Source organism: Microtus oregoni, unplaced genomic scaffold, assembly GCF_018167655.1.
Source record: "Microtus oregoni isolate MIOR12 unplaced genomic scaffold, Mior012 000050F_003, whole genome shotgun sequence".
Taxonomy (NCBI): Eukaryota; Metazoa; Chordata; class Mammalia; order Rodentia; family Cricetidae; genus Microtus; species Microtus oregoni.
The window spans coordinates 563546-589095 of NW_024543227.1; the positions used below are offsets into that span (position 1 = coordinate 563546).

At 42.0% G+C, this 25550-nt stretch overlaps 3 long non-coding RNA genes and 1 other non-coding gene across 4 annotated transcripts; all 4 read left to right on the forward strand.

Moving 5' to 3' along the window:
* The first annotated feature begins 4114 nt into the window (after nucleotides 1-4114).
* Nucleotides 4115-4186, forward strand: Trnaa-cgc. The gene has a single exon. It is a non-coding gene; the product is annotated as a tRNA-Ala (tRNA).
* A 611-nt stretch (nucleotides 4187-4797) lies between these two features.
* On the forward strand, nucleotides 4798-8146 carry LOC121436819. The gene is made up of 4 exons (XR_005972837.1): nucleotides 4798-4951; nucleotides 7118-7155; nucleotides 7724-7830; nucleotides 8081-8146. It is a non-coding gene; the product is annotated as an uncharacterized LOC121436819 (long non-coding RNA).
* A 106-nt stretch (nucleotides 8147-8252) lies between these two features.
* Nucleotides 8253-8919, forward strand: LOC121436800. The gene is made up of 3 exons (XR_005972808.1): nucleotides 8253-8313; nucleotides 8646-8781; nucleotides 8871-8919. It is a non-coding gene; the product is annotated as an uncharacterized LOC121436800 (long non-coding RNA).
* A 4342-nt stretch (nucleotides 8920-13261) lies between these two features.
* Nucleotides 13262-21087, forward strand: LOC121436811. The gene is made up of 3 exons (XR_005972826.1): nucleotides 13262-13317; nucleotides 16027-16121; nucleotides 20846-21087. It is a non-coding gene; the product is annotated as an uncharacterized LOC121436811 (long non-coding RNA).
* The last annotated feature ends 4463 nt before the right edge of the window (nucleotides 21088-25550 follow it).

Below are 25550 nucleotides of genomic sequence, written 5' to 3' on the forward strand. Positions count from 1 at the left end.
ACTTAGCAGGGACTCCCCTCCCCAGTCTAAGGAGCGCAAATGGAGGGCCTCACAAAAGAACCATGGGGCAGAGTCCAGGAGCAGATACAACATGGCCCATATCTAGCGTGAGCGGGGTAGAAGAATAACCTACTCATAAACAAAAGCATAGCCTGCTGAAAAGGGCACTGAGAGCCAAGATTAGAAGGCAGAGTCCCAGTATACAGATGGGCAAACTGAGTTCAGCTAATGGAAAAGGACTGGCCCTGGAAATCTCTGCACATGAAGCTAGAGGAAAATGTAGGCCTGGCTACAATGGAGCTAAAATCAAGAGTGAATACACTCAAAATATGCACCAACAACCCAGATAACCTCTTAGTCCCAAAGGGTTCCCAGGCTGTTTGGTGTGGTAAATTGACTCTAGCTGGAAGCCTGACTCTTCCCATTGTCTCCCTCTCCACACCCCTTCTCTCTCTTTCTCCCTCCCTTCCCCCTTCTCCTCTTTCCCCTCCTTTGCTATCTTCCCAGAACCCTGCCCTGCTAAAGGGAGGAAAGCATCAAAAGTAAATGCCTTATTACAAAGCAGCCTCTGTTCATTGCCTTGGCTGTTGTTAGAGGGGCAGGGAAAGGTTCTGCCTCTGTTCATGCTTGTATGGGATCAGGAGGGTATGGATGAGGCAAAGTTTGGGACTCAGCTACACATATCTGTCTTCTCTTTGTCTCTTCACATTCAGCATGAAACCTAGAAATTAGAAGTGCACAGTGAGATGCACCCTGTTCACCAGCACTGTCAGATAAATAGCAACCGTATTTTCAGGTATGATATATTCCACATGTTGCATGAGATATAGATATATATTTATATGCACTTTATCATTTGGCACAGAAACTTAAATAAGTTTCCTCTAATTTGAAGTCCTACAATGATCTTCTCTTTTTAAAACTTTTCTCCACCCACCTTATTGAAAACAGATTCTTTTCAAGTTCACTATAATCTGAATACAATTTCTCCTGACTCCCTTTCTCTACTCCTCCCAGCTCCACCCAGTCTCTTTCATCCAGGTCCACTTCCTTTCTGTCTCTCATTTAAAAAAAAAAAAGGCTTCTAAGATATAACAACAAACCACAACAAAATAAAATATAATAAAACAAAAATAAAGAATAATGTTTATTATTGTATCTTGCATTCTATTTTCTCCACGTGCTAAGTGCTGAGATTGTAGGCATGAACCACCAGTCTTGGCTAAGAGGATTTGGGGAGTGGGTTCAATTGTTTTTTAAATTGATCAATTTGTTTTTTAAATTTCATTTTACATTCCAACCACAGTTCTCCCTCTGCTCACACTCCCCATGCCTCCCCACAGCAGCCCACACCTTCTCTACTCCTCCCGAGGGGTAAGGACACATTAATTTGGGGCAGTACCAAGTCCCTCTTCCCTGCATTAAGGATAGCATCACATCTCAACACAGAGAATGGGCACCAACAAACAAGGCTGAGCACCAAGGATAGATCCTGATCCCACTGCTGGGGGCCCCCTCAGATAGTCCAAACTTCACAACTGTCTCTCCACATACAGAAGGCCCATCTGAGTCCATCAATTACTGGAGAAGCCTCTATAATGATAGTTGGGGTAGTCACCAATCTGATAATAGGGGAAGGCCGGTTCAGGAACCCTCTCCACTACTGCTAGGAATCTTAGCTGGGCTCATCCTTGTGGATTCATGGGAATTTCTCTAGCACCAGGTTTCTCCCTAAAACCATAGTGACTCTCTCTATCAAGTTCCCTCTTACATTGCTTTCCCACTTCATTCTCTATGACCATCCTGTTCCCTCATGTTCTCCTTCCCCATTGCCTCTCCTTCATCACCTCCTCACCCCCAGTTTACCCAGGGGATTTCATCTAATTCCCCTTCCCAGGGCGATCCATGCATCCCTCCTTGGGGCTTCCTTGTTACCTAGCTTCTCTGGAGCTCTGGATCTCGGCCTGGTTACCCTTTGCTTTACATCTAATATACACTTAGAAGTGAGTGCATACTATGTTTGTCTTTCTGAGTCTGGGTTACCTCACTCAGAATTTTTTTTTTTAGTTCCATCATTTAACCTGCAAATATCATGATGTCTTTTTTTCTGAAATAAGAATAATACTCTATTATATAAGTGTACAGCATTTTCTTTATCCATTATTATATTGTGAGACATCTAGGTTGTTTCTAATTTTGGGCTATTGGGAATAGAGTGGAAATGAACATGGAATAGCTAGTGACCTTCTGGGATGTTGAAGTGTCCTTGGGGTATATGCCCCAAGTGCTATATGTGGAATATGAGGTAGTTTGAGTCCCATCTGGAGTACAAGTATTGAAGAGATCAGGATACAAGGAACCTATCTAAACACAATAAAAACAATTTACAGCAAGCCAACAGCCAGCATCAAATTACACGGAGAGAAACTCAAAGTGATTCCACTAAAATTACGAAGAATACAAGGATGTCCACTCTCTCCATATCTTTTCAATATAGTATTAGTTGACCTAGCTAGAGCAATAAGACAACAAAAGGAGATCAAGGGATACAAATTGGAAAGGAAGAAAAGTCAAACTTTCATTATTTCCAGATGATATGATAGTACATATAAGTGACCACAAAAACTCTACCAGAGAACTCCTACAGCAGATAAACACCTTCAGTAATGTGGCAGGATAAAAGATCAACACAAAACAATCAGTAGCCCTCCTATATACAAATGATAAAATAAAGAGAAAGAACTCAGAGAAACATCCCTTTTTGCAAGAGCCACAAATATATATTATCTTGGGGTAGCTATAACTAAGCAACTGAAACACCTATATGACAAGAACTTTAAGTCTCTAAAGAAAGAAACTGAAGAAGATATCAGAAAATGGAAAGATCTCCCACGCTCATGGATGCTCTTGCATAGGTAGGACCAACATAATATAAATGGCAATCTTACCAAAAACATTCTAGAGATTCAAAGAAATGCCCATCAAAATCCAAACACAATTGCTCACAGACTAATAGAACAATATTCAACTTCATGTGAAAAAAAAATTACAATAGTTAAAACAATCCTGTACAATAAAGGAACTTCCAGAGGCATCACCATCCCTGAATTAAAACTTCACCATAGCGCTGTAGTGATAAAAACAGTTTGGTATTGGCATAAAAGCAGACACATGAACCAATGAATTAAATTAAAGCCCCAGGTATTAATTCCTCTGGGCAATGTGCCTTACCTTCTCTGAGGAGTAGATGAAGGTTGGGGGGACGGGTAAGAAGAGGGAATGGGCTGAGGAGAGGGAATAGAAACTTGGATGGTATGTAAATGAAAAAAATAGATTGTTTTCTTTTTAAAAATACTCACTTTTCTAACTCATCTGAACATACATGAAATATTTATTTAATGATTTTGTATATTGAGACATATACTAGGTGATGTATGAAAAGAGGACATATTTCAGAAAACCTCTCATTTTTGAAACTTACAAAGCATGCGGTGAGATACATAAACATGCAGAAAGTGACAGCACCTTAGGGTTTTGTGAACCAATAGCTACCGCACATTTAGTTATTGCCATAAATGGAGTGATGGACAGTATTGGCAAAGTTAAGAAACAAAATGAGCGGCCTGACCAAGATTATAAAAACTGCCTTTCAAGCCCGGAAACTAAGGCGTCTTTTAAAAGAGAAAGGAGGTATGCTAGAGAGGGGTTCAGGAAGCTACTCATACTCTCAAATATGACCGCATATCAGCAACATATTATTATTAATTCCCCATGATACTGGCATGTTGAACCACCTGCAAGTAAAGTTGAAGTAAAATTGATGGGACTGAGTAATTCAAAGTATCATTCATTGTTAGCTTACCATGCTTCAAAGAGCATAAGGTTTGCTCTTATAATTGTTGTTGTTATTATTTTTATTGTTATTATTTTTCCTTTGATTGAAAATAGATTGTTTTCTCATGCAACAAATGTCCCAAGAATCCTATCAAAGCACTAAACTCAACCTGGAATCCAGTATGCTCAAAGGACCTGATGCAGACCCTTGCAGAGACTCTGAACATTGGCTCGGTTCCTCTGACTTCACAAGGGCTTTGATGAAGCTGTTATCAGGTGTGGGGATGTAGCTCAGAGGTAGAGCACATGTTTCGCATATATGAGGCCCCGGGTTCGAGCCCTGGCATCTCCAAAACAATACTTTTAACCTTTGATTTTCTTTTTTCAGCATGTTGATGTGCAAGGTGTCCCAGAATTTAAAGTCCCGTGATGAGGTTATATATGCATAGCTAATTATTGGATAAAATTGCTCATTTGTCACCGTGACAGCAATGTTCATCTTTGTGACGACATTTCCATAGATACCACCATGGTCTGGTGAGTACAATGTGGTCGGGCTTTTAGGGATATGCTTTGTTCACAGAGCGGAAAAAAAAGAAAAGCTCTGCATTCGTAGTGGGGACAGTTTCTCTAATGGGTATGCTTTCTTGGGTGAAAATAAGGGTGAAGAGTTCTTCCTTTGAGAGGAAGTAAGGGAGGGCTGGGCGGAGCCATTCCTGGTTACTAAGGGGGAGGCAGCATTGCGGTTGTCATAGAAACCGGGGTCATTATGGCGACTCTTTTCAAATGGCGACCGGACGATGTCCTGGAAAGGAGCATTCAGTTCCTGGTGTTTGGACTGAGTTGAGCTTATGGATTCCCGGAGGGGAGCACCAGAATCTTTCTGAGGGTTTGGAGGCAGATGCAGGGATTCCAGACCCAAGTAGGACCACTCCTACCTCGGGGTTTGCAGCCTGTGTTTCTCCGGAAGGAGAGAGACTTGGGACCATTCTGCCTCCTCCTGTGCTGTTCTGTACAGGGCTGTGCTGGAGCCATTGTCCAGGAGGGGAGTTGTCGGAGAGTGAGCAGGAGGGAAATGAGGCCAAATGAGCACTCTGTGATCCCGACTTCCCACTCTGTGCGTGAGATTGCTCGCTGACATTTGAGGTTTTCCGTATGTTTCATAGAAATGTTAGAAATGTTTTATCAGATATATGTATTTCTAACTTTTCTCCTAGCCTCAGACTTATCATCTCAATTCTCATCCATGTCTTTGGAAGAACAGGAGATTTTAAATTGTAAGATCCCACCTTCTCTAGTTCTTCAATTACGGTTTTTATTCGGTGTCTTGTCTGCGAAATCTTTGCCTGGCACCCAGTGACAGGGATTTTCTTCTTGTGTTCTGTTTGACATTTATAGGCTGATTTTTATATTTTTACATCTGTAATTTATTTTGAATGGTCTTCACATATGATACGATGTAGGTCCTAGTTTATATTTGTGGGTTTGGATATACACTTGCCTCAGTATTGCTTCCTGAAAGGCCATCTTTATGCATCAAATTGCCTTGTTTATTTGTGAAACATCAGTTCTCCAATTATCCAATCATGGTACATATGCCAGTAATCCCAGTGCCTGGGAGGCTGCAGCAGGAGTATGGTCAGTTCTTCTCAGCACACACTACACGCACTACACACAAGCTTGATGCCAGCATCAGACACAGGAAAAATGTTGACTCGATATAGGCAGTGGTCTGTAAATGTGTGGATGTGAGCGTGGAATGTTGGTTTTGGACTTTTTCTTGCCAACTTTGATTCAATAGCATGCTGGTCCAATTACTGTAGGTTCAAACAGAGGTCTCCTATCAGGCAATGCTGTTCTCTAACATTTGTCTGTTTCTAAGGTTTACACAAGCTATATATTTAGTCTAAAATGTTTAGAGTTATCCACTCAATTTTTATATTTATTTATTTATTTATATTTTTTTGGTTTTTCGAGACAGGGTTTCTCTGTGGTTTTGGAGCCTGTCCTGGAACTAGCTCTTGTAGACCAGGCTGGTCTCGAACTCACAGAGATCCGCCTGCCTCTGCCTCCCGAGTGCTGGGATTAAAGGCGTGTGCCACCACCGCCCGGCTTCCACTCAATTTTTTTTTTTTTTTGGTTTTTCGAGAATTTTTAAAAAGAGTAAGTGCTATTTTATTGTTAGTGCATCGAATCTGTAGCTCAGTTTTGAATCAACAGACATCTTACTAATAATGAATTGTTTGAGCTGTGAACATAGTTGTCCTTCATTAAGACAGGTTGTCTCCAATTCAGCAATGTTTGGAAATCTCTCGGCCTATCAGCACTATGGATCTATCTGTCGGGATAATGCACAAATATTTGTACTTTTTGATTCATCTATAACTGCTATTATTTTTTAAACAAATAGATACGTATTGTTTTTTGTGTGAACAAATTATTAAATCTTCTGTAAACTGTCAGGAAACAAGTGTCAATGAAACTTACAAAGGATATTTTTTATTGAAAGCATGGATTATCCCATGATGAAAACGTTATTTGATGTGTAATGCAGTTTGTCGCTATTTTCTTATCGGCATTTACAGGTTATTATTGACAGTCGGAAAGAAATGAGAGAAATGTCCCAGAGACAAGTCCATGGCCATCGTCACAGGAATCTCATTCAGACCACATAATTTAGTAGCTCTCACCATCCTGTGTGTGGTCAGAGATGAATCTGTTGTAACGTGATTGTACCCCTTGAGCTCTCAGTAAATACCAGGAATCTAGGAGAGTGAGAATGAGAGGTGTCGTGTGTGTGTGTGTGTGTGTGTGTGTGTACAGAAATTCCTTGGCAGAGGCTGGTCTGCAAAGCCTGGTTGATTGACTCTTAGACCTGCAGTGATATGGAGATGGTGGAAGTCACAGTCCCAGGGCCTAATTACAATTTCCTTTGTGTTCTCTTGAGCCCATGAGTAGCCACTCCTTGGGCCCCCTGTGCTGGACTTACTTAACACCTTGTCACTAACAGATGACGTTGGACCTGACATTTAAAATATCAGAATATGTCTCCTTAACAAAGCTCTAAGCTTCTGCGAGTCAAAGTACTGTGTGTCATCACATAGCAGCTAGTAGCTGAGGTTTCTCTGCTTTACCATAATAGTCTACTTAATATTATCTCCAATGCACTGAAGGAGAGTCTATAGTTTCTTCATTCTGTTATAAAAACTTCATGAAACTGTTTCCACATTGTAACATGCAATTTGTACTAACATAAACCTGTCTCAATCATGTTTATTCACAGATATTTGATTCCAGAATGAACTCACTTCTTCCTTCGAGGTGAGAGCTGTGTGTTTACATTGAATATTGTTAGTGTGTATTGTGTATATACTCATGCTTGTGCAAATATGTCCCTGGATATATATTGTGAAAGTTAATCACTTACTGCTGTGATAGGTTATGTGTTATAATTCTCCTGGTCCTCTTCAATGATGACCTGGTGTGTAGTACACTGCTTACTTATCTCCATATTTCTTTACTCATGTGCTGACTTATATCAGTATGGCTCAACACCCATTTTCCTAAACTGTTTTCATCTATTGCCGTTCTCTATTTCCATGCTCCATTTGTCCCAGTATTGGCTAGAGGAATCCATTTAAGATGGCATCAATTAATATCACAAATTCACCTTACGCTTAGGAGCTCACAGCCCTGCTTCAGGGAAAGTTTGCCCCAAATTAACAGCTCTGCTCTGGTAGGGGAGGGTTACCCCAGCCATGTTGTTACAGCTCTCCTTAGATCCTCAGAAGAGTAACAACTCTGCTCTGCTAAGAGAAACTTTTCCAGTTCTGCTCCCCTCTGCTCCAGTTGACCCCAGTTGAAGTCATTGCTTCTCTGTTCTTCTTAGACAAAGAGGGTCTTACCCAAGCCTCATTCAAGAGATTCACTAGGAGGGAAGAGTCCAGGAGGTGGCTGACCCTGCAAGAGTGGGAAAGGCAGCTCCCAACTGAACAGGTACAGGGTGGTTTCATGCTCAGTCATTAGCTTGTTTTCCTGCTCTGGGATTGGTTCCTTTTATGCTGAGAGATTGGTTAGTTTGTTTCGCTGAATTGGTAAGTGGAAGAGTGTGTTTCTGTGGCTTTGGTTTCAGGGGCAAAGTGTGTTTATTTCACTGGCCTTTTTAAAACGTTGGGCTCTGGTTTCAGGGCCAGTGAATTGATTCTAGTCTCAGGGTCAGTGTATGTTTCTTTTGCTCTGGTTTCAGGATCAGGGTGTGCTGCTTTGGACAGAAAGGGGTGTTGTTTCTCCTAGAAACAGATATGCAGTCCATTGTGGGCCAGCAAGTGAGTGCTGAGAACCCAGCCCAGGTCTTCTGTAAGAACAGCAAGTCCTGTTAACCATGGGGCAATCTCTGAAGTCCAAGTCACCAAATATAAAACGTAATTTGTATTTTTCCACTTTTCCCCATAATGACAATAGACATCTTCTTATACTCAAGTAGGTATAAGTTTCATTATTATTTACCAATCCATAAAGTTTCTTTATGTTACTTAGGTTCTCATACCCAACCACTGCCCAACCCTGTCTGCAGAAAAATACAACAATCTGATATTATAGACAAATTTATATATGCTGGAATGTATTAGGATAGAACCAGAGTTTAGAGACATCTGGCCTTCATTCATCTTGAATATATGTTTAAATTTATCTCTTTTGTTTCCCATGATAATTGTTCATTCTTAATACTAAATAGTGTAGCATTGTATAGCTACACGGCAAGTTTTATAATTTAGTTTATTTCATGTGTATATATGCTTGCCTACATATAGGTATGAAGAGCGCATGCATGCCTGTTGCCCATGGAAGCCAAGAGAGGACAATGAATCCCTTGGCACTGGAGTTAACAGTTGAAAACTGCCATGCTGGTTTTGGGAAATGAGTCTTTGCCTGTTGCCTGTTGCTGAGGTTGTTTTCAATTTCAGTGTCTTGTATATAAAGCTGTTGTGAACTGAAATAAATAAGTCTTTAAAAGAAAATATGTCCTCTTTCTCCAGGTTATATATTTGGGTTGTGATGGCCAGATGACAATTAACATATGAAGAAACAGAAAAAGATTTTTCCAAGTTATCATCCTGTTTTCCATGGCCACCAGCAGTGGGTATGGGAGAGTCATCCTCCACAAACTTGCCAGGTCTTTGTATGACAAGTCTTTATTTCTGAGTATTTTATGGGGTTGTCTAGAGTCCCCTCAGAGTCACCTGTTGATGGAGGAAGGTCATTGGCTAATAAAGGAACTGCCTTGGCCCATTTTATTGGATAGAAGATAGGTGGGAGGAGTAAACAGAACAGAACGCTGGGAGGAAGAGGAAGTGAGCTCAGACTCCACAGCTCTCCTCTCGGGGGCAGAAGCCTCAGAGAGACGCCATGCCCCGCTCCTGGGCAGACACACGAGATGAAGCTCCGACCTAGAATCTTCCAGGTAAGACCGGTGCTCACAGATTATTAGAGATGGGTTGATCGGGATAACAGAATTAGCCAGTAAGGTCTAGGACTAAAGGGCCAAGCAGTGTTTAAATGAATACAGTTTCCGTGTAATTATTTTGGGTAAAGCTAGCCGTGGGGGCGGCCGGGTGCCGGGGATGCAGCCCCGCCGCCCTTATTACTACAACCTGTCTCTCTTCCCTAAGTGTTAAGGATGTTGCTGCTGTATGTTTCTCTGAGTGGAGCATCTACTCACCCTTCTGGTCAAGTTTTATTTCCTGAATTGTCTATTTTCTTAGTGTCTCCTTTAGAAGCTTTCTGTATTCTGGATACAAGAAGACTGTCATCTGATATACAATTTCCCACATTCATTTTCCCAGGTAAGAAAAATATGTTTCTATCATATATTTGGAAGAATAGATATTTTCTCACTTTATGGAATTCGTAACACTCCAGTTCTTCATTTAATGAAAGGGGGTTTGCCATATCTAAGAAGTTTGTTTGTAATTCATGAACCTGAACATCCAATTGTATTCTGCTACAAGATTCATGTTTAGGTTGTAATTTGGACTTCTTTTAGGTTTATTTTCCCTATTTACTGAGGGTCTGCCTGTATGTCTGTGTGTGCCAAATACACGTTTGAGTGCAGATGCCCACTGAGACTAGAAGAGACTGTCAGTTCCCCTGGATCTGGAGTTACAGACATCTGTCACCCACCATATGTGTGCTGGAAACTGAAGTCAGGTCCTCTGCAATAGCAAAAGGCACTCTTAACTTTTGAGATGTCTCTCTAGTCCTCTGTAGATCATTTGTTCATTCTCGATTGACTTTTGTATCCTGCGATATACGATTGTCTATATTTATATTTGTGCATGGGGAGGTCTGCTTGTCCCAAAATAAGACAGAAAGACAGGGCATTGAAGGGGATATGAGAGGGAACACACAGCCCCTCACCCTGTAATCATTTTTACATTTTTCTGACATTCAAGAAACCTCAAGCCAACTGATAGAGCCAAAATTACCTGCAGATATGATGCAACTATTCCTAAAGACATCCCAAATAATGTTTAAAAATAACAACAAATAAACTAGAGTCTGAAGATAGGGTTCATTCTTTAATATCACTGGATGTCTTCCAGAGGATCCAGGGTTGATACCCAACACCTACCCGATGGTTCACAACTGTCTGTAACTCCAGTTCCGAGAGATCTCATAAAGTCTGGCACCCTCTGTGGGCATTATTAGGTACTCACGTGGTGCACAGACTTCCCTGTGGAGAAGCATTCAAAAGCAGAAAATAAAAAACGCAGTTATGCTTACTTATGGGCAGAATACTTGTAGCCTTGAGATGGATGATGATAGCACTCTATTCTCTCGCCTAAGTCACATAATCACCTTACAATTTAATTTACTGAAAGAAACTTTAAAAGGAATAAGCACATTTAAAAGCATTGCTTTTTATTTTCATTTTTTACTTTTTAATAACCTATTGAATATTTTTTCCTAATGGAAAAATAGAACCCATTTAAAGAGTAAAAATATTCTTATAGTTAATTTAAAAACCTGAATATAGGCTTTAATGTAATTTAATCTTGAAATTTTCTGAATTACATTCTTTCAGCAATGTAACTTTAGAGCCATAAAAATCCTCCCATTTCTCCCTCTCCCACTGTACCTCCCTCCCTGCCCACCTCACATACCCTTTGCAATGACACCTAATCTCAAGTCTCTCTCCAGTCCACTCTCAGGCCATCATGCAGGAGCCATCCTTATTCTGTGTGAGCTTCTATCCACAGGATTAATAAGCTCACAACCTTTGCTTCATCCTGGCTGTTTCTGAAATTCTTTACTGCATCCTAGATTCATCTTTACCAGGGTCAAGGTCATCAAAGCGACAGGGTTATCCTCAGGCTGCTGGTCACTGTGCTGGGCTGTACCTCCCTACCACTTATGGGGAGTCCCAGAAAAACTCCGTGAAGCCAAATGTCTGCTTCACTGAAGTGTCTTTGAGTCTTTGCTAAAGGTGTCCCCTCACACATGTGTGACTCTTCTGTCCCCTTCATATTCTTTTCTGTCTTATTGTCATTTCCAATCAGGCACACTGTCTACATTTCCCTAGGTTTATAAGGAGTTTGGAAGTCAGGTGTTCATCCTCCGAGTTTGTTCCTTTATAAGGTTGTTTCAAGCTGGGGTTCTCCATATTCACTGTGATTTTCAGGATAAGCCCATTAGTTTATGAAAAGTCTGTTAGAGTTCTGTTGGTATTGCACTGGATCTATAGGACTGTATGAGGAGAACAGACACCTGTATATTCCATCACATGAAGATGATTGTAGCGTGAGTTCTAATTGGTCTTAATAATAAAATCTGGAGTCAGATATTAAGTGGTTGGAGCTATAAGATCAGAACAGCAGAGCAGCCAGACACTAGTTCTTTCCTCGACAAAATCCTCAGACCAAATGGAGCATCCTGTCTCTACAAGACCTCAGACTGACTGCCTGGATCTCCTATCTCCTCCCACCTTATATTCCTCTCTTTTCCCAGCCACATTCCTTTCATTCTCCATCTCCCTCGTGCTGGGATTAAAGGTGTGTGACACCAAAGCACTTTGATGAAAGATGTGAGTCACCACTGCCTGACTCTGTTTCTCTTTTAGACTGGATCAATCTAATGTAGCCCAGGATGGCCTTGAACTCACAGAGTTCTGTTTCTTAAGTGTTGGGAAAGGTGAGTTCCAACACTGCCTGTCTTCTGTGGCTAACTAGTGGCTATCTGCACACACTGATTCTCAGGCAAGCTTTATTGTCATGGAAGAAACAAAATATCGCCACAGTCGATGAATCTATACATCTTTACTCTCAGCAATGAGTTGTCCCATTCAGTGTCTAGGCACTACAGAGAAGTGGGCAGAGTTTTCCTAATTATTTCATATTTCCTGATGCTATCTCCAGTGACAGGGATTTTAAATTACAGCTTCCACACATTCATTTCACTGTGGTCAGCTGTCTGTGTTAAATTTAGACAGAGTTATTGATGAATCTTTTAGGTTAAAATATTTAATTACATTCTCTATGATGAAAATGTCTTTGATGCTAACATATATTTGCTGTGTTTAAAATTCAGTACTTTGAAGTTGCAAGTGAATTATGAGAACAGAAACAAATGTCCAACACCCAGTTTGGGGGAAAATTTCTAAGGCAGCCACAGGTCAAAGGTTTGCCCCAATGGCATCTTTGGAATCATAGAGATAGTCCTTTACCTCCCAGCTAGCTCCATCAGGGAGGTGCTGAGATCACGGTGGAGAGAAAGAAGGGGATACATGTGAAGAGTTAGGTATGTATGTGTAACTCCAGAAAGGTTTGTATTATGAAGAATACTTAGGTAATTATTTTCAAAATATCTAATATTATTCTCCCCAACACAAAAAGGAAAAGGTTAGTACCCGTGTGTTTTCCCTCTTGTTTTCCCATCCAGTCATGCAGATTTTAGCAGTGTTGCTGTGGACTTGTACAGAGGGGTGTTTTATGTATGGTTCTTTCCATGTTTATTATAACCATGACGCCTGCTAAGTGTTGCTCTGATGCCTACTTCCCTGTGCAGTTACTAGTATACAAGAATTGCTTGTCTTTGAGTAATGTTTCTCTTTTATGTTTTGTTTATTAATGGATTTACTCATGCGTTTGTGTCTACTCAGAAACACCCATTTCTTAAAGGAGTACTCCTTTGTCATCATTATATACTGTGATGCTTAAATTATCCCATAACATGCCCGTGGGAGTACATTCAAGTGGACCTGCTCTTCATTTGTTATCTGTCTAGAATTCTGGATTATCTGACCACCCCAGGGAAGAAAGCCAAAAGCAAATGCTTCTTGTCAGTGATACTTTGTGTCCTCTGCCTATCAATGTCAGGTCTCTTCTATGAGAAGAACAGCAGGATTGCAGAGAGAACACGCAGAATGTTGACAAGAAGCTGACATGAGCCCTTGTTTCCAGTATGTGAGTCATCATTGCCACCAATGTGAGTGTGTGTGTGTGTGTGTGTGTGTGTGTGTGTGTGTGTGTGATGTGTACATGGGTGTGTATAAAGGGTCTGTGAAATGAACAAAGAAGAGGAAGATGTCACTGCACATCTTTGACTTGACTGGATGCAGACAGACTACTCCATCCATATATTCAGTACAGTAGAGTGACAAGATCATGTGGGACTCACCAGGTGAGTCATTTCCTTTTCTCTTCCCATCTGTGTGACCAGCAGCTGGTCTGTAATGCCTTGTAGGAACACATCCTGTTGAGCAGGTCGCAGCAAAGAGGAGCACACTGTGAAACAATGGCATTCATAGACTCCCCAGATGACTGAACCCTGTAGGGGTCCCTTTAAATGACCAGGACTGAAATGGAAGCAATCCCCATCAGACCATTTCCCCGAATGGGCCATGCATGACTGCATCACATTTGGAGGGATTGCTTATTAAGATGGTAGAAATCTGGATCCTCAACAGACACTGAATCATGCTTATTAAAATGGTAGATATCTGGGTCCACAGCAGACACTGATTCAAACCCTAGGAAGTGAGTGTGGCATAGCCACTTCTTTCTGATGGCTGTCCATGTTAAAACGTATTGCTAGTGTGTTTGATATTCTGTCTTCCAGGATATGAAGTCACAGACTGCTTAAGTGCATGCCATGTTCTCTTGTTACTGACTTAAATACCTGTGTGTTGCATGCCATATCAAATAGACAAATCAATTCCTTCGTGTACATTTATCCAGATATTCACATAGTGGCCTCTTTAGTGAACACCTTGTTCCTGCACTGTGAAGACTAGCACGGGTCCTTGTATATCGTGTTAGATAGGCAAACTGTCAGTAAGCAGAAGAAATCAGTAATCACAGCAATTCCGTGTATTATTGGCGCTTTAAAGATCATAAAGGGGACAGGAAATAGTTGTGATGGGGATTGTCGTATGTGATGTTACCCCCAAAGGTTTCAGAAGTTAGCATGTGATCTGAGTCCTGAATGGCAAATAGAAGCAAGACCGTGCACAAACCAAGTTGTGGGCGTGCTTGCTTCCATGGAGAACAGTGGATCTAAGAGCAGAGAACAAGGCTAGTTGCCAGAACCTTGAAGACAACGTGGACACTGCTTGGGGATAGGACAGAAAGGAAAATGTTGTCATTGTCAGCTGTGTATGACATTTGGATTATATGATCTGTGTGGAAGGTGAGTTATGGAATTGTCATGATATGTTTCCTTTTGGTAGAAGGTGACTTGGCACTGAACAGAGAAAGGCCTGGGGAGGGCGGAATGAGGGATTGTGTGGAGACAGTGGAGATGGTTCCGAAGACAGGGGAGGGATGGAGGTATGAAAGAGGGATGAAGCCATGCTGCAGTGATCAGCAGGAGAGCTGCCCTGTGCAGCCTTGTCTGGGAGAGGGCAGATAGCACCTGGATGCGCTGTGCATTTTCCTTGTGGAGACATTGCTCTAACATCTCTGGATTTGTCTGACCACATGGAGACACGGTGCTTCCATTTACTGACATCAGTTATTCCACGTGTATTGACACAGGATAGTTTGAATACCCAAACTAGTCATTGTAAAACTTAACAATTTGATAACGAGTTGCTGATGAATAATTTTCAGATGTAAAGTTTTCTAAGTACAGCTAACTGTAGCATAATTTCCAACAGAATAAGAATCTAACATTTGTCTCTTAAAAAGTGAACCCAAAATTCAGTGTATTTTTGAAAATGGCTGTTCTACAGCATGTACTGCTCTTGGCAGGTTTACAGATGAAGGAAGTGAGTAGGTTTTAGGCAGAGTTGAAGTGAAATCAGTCTCTAAATTCTGCAGCAACTGTTTGTCCCTATTTCTCCAGAAGAAGACTGCCTTTAGAAATGCTTATTTTTGACAGCAGGGAATGGAGCAAACATTCACAAGACAGAGGCAGTTGGATGTCTGAGTTCAAGGCCAGCCTGTAATTCCAATTGCATATATCAACATTAGTCTGTCACATATGCAGGAACTTGTGACTGGTATTTAAAGCAGGTATTATCACTAAAGACCCCCAAATTAGCACATGAGCAGTGTGATGCTCTCAATTCACAGAGTGGGAAGCACAGCTCAGAGCAGAGGGTCTCACTCTGTTTTCTCCTCACAGAAATTCCCAGCCTGTGTTTGGAGAATGGGTCCAGGACATCCTGGCTCAGGGAACCAAAGTTGCTGGGGCTAGGAAGGTCCCACATCTCTCTGACTCTAGAAAAGTGGTTCAACCTGTGACTTGACCCCTTCAGCAAACGTCTATCTCCAAAACTATTTCCATTGTGATTCTTACCTGTAACAACTTTACAGCGATGATGAAGCAACAGAAATAATTTTCTGGTTGGGATCACCACGCATGAGGGACTGTATTAAGAGTCACGTCACAGCATAGGAAGGCTGAGAACCATTGCTGTACAGACATCCAAACGCAGAATCCGGCTTCTCAGATATCTCTGGGATCCCTTCATCATTGTCCCCATACTCCTAGGGAGGCACAGCCCCACATCAGGACACATACACTCACATCTCCGTGCAAGGGAAATCCTGTTCTTCTTTCTCCGTCATTTCTATTTCCACACACTATGCTATATTTCCAAATTTTCTTTTTTTATGTCTTCAGCACTGAGCTTAAGGATGTGTCTGATTCTTTGACCAACCTTTTTCCTGTTTTGTGATTCTTCTGCAGGGTCTGGGTCATTGGCTGTGCACACACATCCACAGACAGTACAACAACAGCCTCTAGTCCCTTGTTGCTGACCTTTGGGAAGCTGGGCATGTAAGGTAGGTTTGCTGGCAGGAGACTTGCTCTCGGGAACAGGATGTCCTTGCCAGAGGCTGGACTCGAGGATGCTACAGCACTTAGATCTGCCCAGCATCTGACGGCCCTGTCCCAAGCTCTTCACAAATGTGGTGGGAGCACATTTGGGGATTTTTAAAAGTGGTCCCTAGACACTGCTATTGCTCCCCTGGCTGTGCACACATTCCCAGCTATATTCTTGATTTCTCTGGTAGCTGTTCAATGAGAATGCTATACCATGAAAAGAAATCACTGGTGAATTTAAAAAGCCACAGTATGGGGACTGGCGACATAGCTCTCGTGGCAGAATGATTGCCTAGAATGGAAATTGCTCTGTGTTCTTTGACCCTCTGGGCATGTTCACCCTCACCTGTAATACCAGCACTCAAGGCGTAGAGGGAGGAGGAAAGAGACAAGAGAGTCATTACTGTTTATGAGAGTATGGCTCCCAGCCCCCATGGCAGATAGCTCACAACTGCCTTTAACTCTAGCCCCATCAGGAGTCAATGCCTCTGCCAATCATGTGCATACCACAGACAGACAGACAGACATAATTAAAAGTATAACTAAAATCTAAACAAGAAAAAAAAAGAAGCATCAACTCCAGGTCATTGACCAAGGGGAAAACACAGTGGAATTTAAAATATGAACATTATAAAGGCTAACGGAATCTAACAGTCTACAGTCTGGCAGGGGAGATGACTCAGTGGTTCAGAGTGCATTCTATTGTTGCTGAGGATCCAAGGTAGTTTCCAGCATCCATTTCCAACATCCTTGAAGGACCATACCTCAGCTCCAGGAAGGTATGACCTCTCCTGACATTTGGAGGCGCCGGAATTCATGTGTACATACACATAGGAATATACACAACGTAATTATTATTAAGTTATGTATATTTTAAAATTATGTACAAATTAAAATAATTGTTGTGAAACAATGAAGAAAAATGGTCAAATGCCAGGCAGTACTGCGAACAGTTTTCATCAGCGTTAGGTGGCAAATGCGTGCACTTTCAGCTATTTGAACACTGGGGTTACACGATCATTACTGCTAAGAAGTTTCAGAACAGCCTTAATAGCACAGAGAGGCCCTGCCTCAAAATGAAAACCAAACAAAAACCAGAAATATCTCAGAAAATGTGAAATTTCTTAGGAAAACAATCTTAGAGTACATGGTTTTTCAAGAGATGTGGATCATTATAAAATAAATTTTTGCAGGGAAATCAATGATAAAATTACTTATTTCGTGGGAATTCAACCATATACATGTAGAAATGGAATGAAAATGTTACTGGGCCGAGAAGAAAACAGTAGCATTAAGAATGTGTTTACATTAAAATGAATACTTGAGCTGGGGCAGTGTGGTAAGCTGGGAGGACCAGCAGCACTCTGAAGGCTGAGGGAGGAAGGGGAAGAGTCCCAGGCTGGGCTGGGCTGCTCTGAGACTCTGCACTAAACACACAAAATAGTTAGCAGGACTATTATCATTCCATTCACTGTGGGAAAGTTTCAGCTTAGTTCTGTCATGGGAAACCATCCTCTTTTCACTGGATGTTAGGCAGAGCCCTGTGTGTCCCTGGCAGACACATTAAAGATTACCATCCCCTAAATGGGGAAGTGACTTCCTCACCACCACATACAGCAAGGCGCACAGAAAATGGCGGCTGGGACTCTACTCAGATAGCTCACTCTCTGGAGATTTCCCTGCAGACAGCCCTGTGCCTTAGGGGTAGGAATAAGCCCGGCGACAGACACAGATTTCCTTATGGTAGTACATGTGCTTTCCGGTGGTGTTTCAAATTTCGTATCCAGGAAGGAAAGTACTTTAAAGTGTAAACTGAGAAAAATGCTTGTGCTCGGGTGGTAAAAGTGGGGCTGGGGAGACAGCTAAATCAATAAATTGCTGGCCTTGTGGGCATGAGGCCCTGAGTGTCATTCACAGAGAGCATCATCAAGAAAATGAAGTTAAACTACAGCAGGAAAAGTAGTAGGTGTGGTGGGACTTGCTTGTGTGTGAAGGTGGAGGCAAGCCTATCCCTGGAGTGTGCTGCCCAGCCAACCCAGCCTGCCTTGCGTGTTCCAGGCCAGTGAGAAACCTTGTCTAAGAAAAACTTCAGGGGGATGGCGCCTGAGGTACAACACCGGAGGCTGCCTTCTGTCCCCTGACCACATGCATGTATGCATACAATTGCAGAAGCACACACATATGCACACGGGCACACAACCACACACTGGATAAACGATGTTTATACCTTCTGTACTTTAGAAGTAGTCATTGTGTTCCGTTTCTGGGCAATGAAGTAGAAGGACAAATGGAATCTACTCTCATGCTCTGTGCATGCCTGTGTGCATATGTGTGTGTGTGTGTTTGCACACAGAGCTCCACCATCTCTATCTAATGAGGCTGCTTTATGTTAGCCTTAGACTGGGATTGGTCTCCAATCTCGGGTTTACATTTGATATACCTAAGATGTCAAGGTTTATGTACCAGGAAAATATACTGAAGTGAAAAAACACTGCTTTATCTCCAGAGGTAAGGTCCCTTCAAGTCCAGGTCACAGCCAATGTTCCCTCCCACCCAAACATAGACGCCACTGGGCCCAAGACTCTCACTGATGTAGTCCCCATTATGGCCAGGAGGTGGCATTCAAACTACATGCCTACATTTATTTTCTTTAAAGGGGCTGATGTTTTATGGAATAGCAATGCGTTTTCAGTGTGTTTGGAAACTTGATACAATACTAGAGCAGTTCCATTTATGGATTGTAGCAACTGTAGTGCTCCACAACTCACTTCATCCTCCCTGAGTGTAAAGTGGGCAGTGCACACGGGATACAGAGTGGTGCTCTGTAGAGAATATGAATGTGGTGGTCACCTTGAATCCCCTGACACTGGAATGGATGGATTTCCTAGACTTTCCATCTCCTCTCCAGAGGCACCAGATGAACACAGATGCCATCTTAAAAGGATTCCTCTAGCCATACTGGGACAAATGGAGCATGGAAATAGAGAACAGCAATAGAGGAAAACAGTTTGGGAAAATGGGTGTTGAGCCATACTGATATCGGTCAGCACATGAGTAAAGAACTATGGAGATTAGTAAGCAGTGTACTACACACCAGGTCATCATTGAAGAGGACCAGGAGAATTATAACACATAACCTATCACAGCAGTAAGTGATTAACTAACTTTCACACATATATATCCAGGGACATATTTGCACAAGCATGAGTATATACACAACACACACTAACAAATGTCAATGTAAACATACAGCTCTCACCTCGAAGGAAGAAGAGAGTTCATTCTGGAGTCAAATATATGTGAGTAAACATGAGTGAGACAGGTTTATGTTAGTACAAATTGCAAGTTACAATGTGGAAACAGTTTCATGAAGTTTTTATAATCACAGAATGAAGAAACTATAGACTCTCCTTAAGTACATGGGTGATAATATTAAGTAGACTGTTATGGTAAAGCAGAGAAAGCTCAGCTACAGGCACTAGCTGCTATGTGATGAAAAGCAGTCCTTTGACTGGTAGAAACTTAAAGCTTTGATAAGGAGACATATTCTGATATTTTAAATGTCAGGTCCAACGTCATCTGTTAATGACAAGGTGTTAAGTAAGTCCAGCACAGGGGGCCCAAGGAGTGGCTACTCATGGGCTCAAGAGAACACAAAGGAAATTGTAATTAGGCCCTGGGACTGTGACTTCCACCATCTCCATATCACTGCAGGTCTAAGAGTCAATCAACCAGTCTTTGCAGACCAGCCTCTGCCAAGGAATACCTGTACACACACACACACACACACACACACACACACACACACACACACACACACGACACCTCTCATTCTCACTCTCCTAGCTCCCTGGTGTTTACTGAGAGCTCAAGGGGTACAACCACGTTAAAACAGATTCATCTCTGACCACACACAGGATAGTGAGAGCTACAAAATTATGTATGTCTTTTGCGTGTGATATCTGTGACGATGGCCATGGACTTGTCTCTGGGACATTTCTCTCATTTGTTTCTGACTGTCAATAATAACCTGTAAATGCTGATAAGGAAAGGGGGAGAAACTGCATTACACATCAAATGAAGTTCCCATCACGGAATAATCCATGCTTTCAACAAAAAAGATTATATCAGACTTAAGAGTTCCATATGTCTTCCCAGGGCATATGCCTTTGAGGTTAGGTTATGCAGGGCCTCTCATTTAATAAATTATTTTCCTATGATTGTGGTCACATTGAGAAAACTACTTTGCATTCATCTGCAATTATTAATCGGCTTTAATACTTTCTTGTAATTCTCCTTCAATCCATATTTTGCTGTGTGACTGAAATATAAGTATGAAAGATTTGCATTCTCCTAATGAATTTTACACATAACATTACTTCATGTTTTAAAATTGTTTTATTCCACTTTAGTTTTAGTTCTTTCTTAAACGTTAAGATTATAACTCTAGATTTCTAATAATTCGTTCCTGGATGGTATGTGTTTACTTCTTTTTAAGTGTTCAAGTTAACATTTTAATGCCTTTGTTTCAGATATATGTCTTGAAAAAAGCAATCATTTTAGAGTCTATTTCAGTCAGCAATAAGAACATCGGTTATTTTTGGCTTTTGTTTTGTGTTTGGTAAGTTATGTCCATTTACATTTTTTACATTTATTTGTCTGCCTATTTTGTGTGTCTGGCAAGGCCATACATGATCTACAGTGTACTTGTAGAGGTCAGAGGACAACTTGCAGGAGTCATTTCTCTGCTTCCACAATGTGGGTCCTGGGGATCCAACTGAAGTCATCAGAAGCAGTACTCGGGCTTCTATTACACTTTAATACGATCTACATATAAGGTGAGTCACACAGTATACCTTTTTGTCCAACATATTTACTTGTAAACTTTCATTGCAATGAGTCATTGAACTTGTTCATGGCCTCTAGTTTCTGGTACACTATCATCATGGGACCCTCAACAAAACTCCTCTAGGATATCCTGCAGTCACCCCACGTAACAGAGATTCTGCAGGTATTGTTCCCCAGGACCAGTCAATTCCAGCATTCCAGTAGGCCTTAGATGGTGTAGATGTTAGGATGGGCCAAGCCAAGAACCCCAATATGGACCTGGGTGGTAGCTGAGCTGATCAGCTGCCTGCCTAAGGATAGGGCCGAAGCCAGCTCACCTATGCCCATGGCACCAGGCCCAGTTTTCCAATGCCCATGGTGAGGTGTGGGACTAGCTCTCCTGTGAAAGTCAGGGCCAGCTCTTGACACAATGTCCACCAAAGGGCAGAACCAGCTCACTCTGGCCCTTGGATATCATCATTCATGGCTCTTAAGGCCCCCTGTAGTAACATGGGCCACAAACATCAGCACATACCCTAGCTCTGGTAGGACCATAGACCCAACATGATCCTGGCAACAACTCGTCCTTGATGTCACCATTTCCCGGGTGGTTTCACAGACCACACAGATCAGGATGGCACCAGCTGCAGCAAAGCCTTTGGACACCAACGTGGCCTCAGGTGGTGGCCCACACCTCAGGCATCCGCATGGCCTTCATTGGTAACAGGAGTCAGGAAGACAAAGACCCTGGCTACTGCTGGGTCACAGATATGGCCCTGGTCAGCAGCTCAGGCATGGACAACACCATGGCCCAGGTTGGCAGCTCGGGTCTCTCAGATCATTGTCACTCCAATGGCAACACAGCGCTCAGATCCCAACAAGGCCAGAGGACACAGCCCAGACTCCAGGCTCCTGTGTGCCCTTTGGTGGCAGCGTGGACCATGGATGTTAACATAGACCCAAGCTGCAATAAGAACAGAGACCCAGAAATGACCTTTGGTAGCAACCTCGGTCCTGATGACCCCATGACCATGAATGACAAGAAGACCACCCCCTCAGCCTGTTCCTTACCACCTTCTATTCTCCCTCTTTTCACAGCACATGAACCATCCCGCTACTCTTTCTCTCCTGTTTCTCCACCACACATTTTGCTCATTGTAATGGAAGCCTTGTAGCTCTGGGCAGGCCTCTGGTTGTCTACCAGCCAGACCAGTCTTTGAGGACTCTGGCTGGACTGTGATTGGCTAGTACTTTCTGGACCTGGATTCCATAAGGCAGAGTGGAGATGTCTTTCTGCCAGACAATGAGTACAATTAAAAACATATATGTGTAGTGTAAACATTTCAGCTCAAATGTAAAGGGATCCTGGCCGTCCAGATGCAAGGAATACCACAAAGTCAGTATAAGCTTAGCAGCTTACAGATCTGCTTCAGGGAAAGCTTTCCTCAAAGTAACAGCTCTGCTCCATCAGGAAAGTTGTTACAGCTTTGGTCAAATGACAATTAACATATCAAGAAACTGAGAAATATTTTTCCAAGTTATTGTCCTATTTCCCATGGCTACCAGCAGTCAGTATGATAGTTTCATCCCCCACAACCTTGCCAGGTCTTCATATTATTATTTCTGAATATTTTGTGGGGGTGTCAAGAGTCCCCTAGAATCACCTGTCTCTCTTCCCTAAGTGTTAAGGATGTTGATGCTGTATGTTCCGCTTAGTGGAGCATCTACTCACCCTTCTGGACAACTTTTATTTCATGAATTGTGTATTTTCTTAGTGACTCTTTTTTAGGCTTTCTGTATTCTGGAAACAATAAGGCTGTCATCTAATACACAATTTCCTACATTCATTTTTTCCCAGGCAGGGAAAATATCTTTTATATCACAGTGTACATTTTTCACTTTATGGAAGTCCTAACAGTCCAGTTCTTCTTTTCATAAAAGGGGTTTGTTATATCTATGAATTTTGTCTATAATTCTTTCAATTGCTTTCTGTTACAAGATTCATGCTTAGGTTGTATTTTGGATTAATTACCTTTTAGATTTGCTTTCACTATTTACTGGGTATCTGCCTATATGTTTGTGTGTGCCGTATGCACATTTGAATGCAGATGCTTGCTGAGACCAGAAAAGACTGTCAGCTCCCCTGGATCTGGAGTTATAGGTATCTCTGGGCCACCATATGGGGACTGTAAGCTGAAGTCAGGTCCTCTGCAATAGCCAAAGGCACTCTTAACCTCGGAGATGTCTCTCTAGTCCTATGTAGATCATTTGTTAATTTTGGTTGACTTTTGTATCCGGTGATAAACAACTTGTCTATATTTATATTTGTCCATGAGGATGCCCACTTGTCCCATAATAAGACAGAAAAACAGGGCATTGAAGGGGATATGAGAGGGGAATACACAGCCCCTCACCCTGTGATCATTTTTTTTTTTTTTTTTGGATTTTCGAGACAGGGTTTCTTCATAGCTTTTTAGTTCCTGTTCTGGAACTAGCTCTTGTAGACCAGGCTGGCTTCGAACTCACAGAGATCTGCCAGCCTCTGCCTCCCAAGTGTTGGGATTAAAGGCGTGAGCCAACACCACCCGTCCCTGTGATCATTTTTACATTTTTCTAACTGACATTCAAGAAGCCTCCACCCAACTGATAGAGTCGAAATTACCCACAGATATAATGCAAGTAGTACTAAAGACATCCCAAATAGTGTTTAAAAAATACAGCAAATAAACTAGGGTCCGAGGATAGGATTCATTCTTTAATATCACTGGATGTCTTCCAGAGGATCCAGGGTTGATACCCAGCACCTACCTGATGATTCACAACTGTCTGTACTCCAGTTCTGAGAGATCTCAAACTCTGGTGTCCTCTGTGAGCAATAGGTATTCACTCAGATGGTGCACAGACTTCCTTGTGAAAAACATTAAAAAAATTAATTAATTATGCTTACTTAGGACCAGAATGTTTGCAGAATCACATATTCACCTTACAATTTAATTTACTAAAATTTTTTTAAAAGGGATAAGAACATTTAAAAGCATTTTTATTTTTTACTTTTAATAACCTATTGTATATTTTCTTCAAGTGGAAAAACAGAACCATTTCAAAGACTCAAAGCATGTAATTTTCAAACAATGTAATAATGTAACAATGTAACTCTGAGAACCATAAAAATCTTCACATTTCTCACTCTCCTGCCCTCCTCACACACCCTAATCTCAAGTCTCTCTAGTCCTCACTCAGGCCTTCATTCCTGAGCCATCCCTATACTATGTGAGCTTCTTCCATAGCATGAATAAGCTCACAAGTTTGCTTCATTCTGGCTTTTCCTGAAATTCTTTTCTGCAGCCTAATCATAGATCCAGCTTTACCAAGGTCATGGTCATCAAAGGAACAGGGTTATCCTTAGGCAGCTGATCACGATGCTGGGCTGTACCTCCTATAACCACCAACAGTCCCAGAAAAACTCGGTGACCAGCATATGCCTGCTTCACTGAAGTGTCTTTGTGTCTTTGCTAAAGGTGTCCTCTCACACGTGTGTGACTCTTCTGTCCCCTTCATATTCTTTTCTGTCTTCTTGTAATTACCAATGAGGCACACTGTCTTCATTTCTCTATGTTTATAAGGAGTTTGGGAGTCAGGTGTTCATCCTCCAAGTTTGTTCCTTTTCAAGGTTGTCAATGTCAGGTCTCTTCTATGAGAAGTACAACAAGACTGTAGAGAGTACACACAGAAGGTTGACAAGAAGCTGACATGAGCCCTTGTTTCCAGTATGTGAGTCATCAGTGTCACCAGTGTGTGAGTGTGTGTGTGTGTGTGTGTGTGTGTGTGTGTGTGTGTGTGTGTGTGTGTGTCTGTATAGGAAGGGTCTGTGAGATGAACAAAGAAGAGGAAGATGTCACTGCACATCTTTGACTTGACTGGATGCAGATAGACTACTCCATCCCTATATTCACTACAGTAGAGTGCATGAGCGTTCTCATCTGCCTTCCTCCCCTCTCCATGAGATTTCTCTCCTCCTTCTCTGCCTTCTAGTAGAACAGGGGAGAAAACAGTGAACTTTCCATGCAGAACCAACTCCTGGAGAAGAACCAAGTGTGGTGTGGTCTGGTCAGCCTGTTACCTGAGCAAGAGTGACAAGATCATGTGGGACTCACCAGGTGAGTCATTTCCTTTTTTCTTCCCATCCGTGTGACCAGCAGCTGGTCTGTGATGCCTTGTAGGAACACATCCTGTTGAGCAGGTAGCAGCAAGAGCAGCACACTGTAGAACAATGACATTCATAGACTCCCCAGATGACAGAAGTCTGCATGGGTTCCTTTAAATGACCAGGACTGAAATGGACGCCATCCCCATCAGACCATTTCCCCGAAAGGGCCATGCATTACTGCATCACATTTGCAGGGAGTGCTTATTAAAATGGTAGATATCTGTGTCCACGACAGACACTAAATCATGCTTATTAAAATGTTAGATATCTGGGTCCACAACAGACACTGAATCAATACCTGAGAAGTGGGGTGTGGCATAGCCACTTCTTTCTGATGGCTGTCCAGACTGAGAAG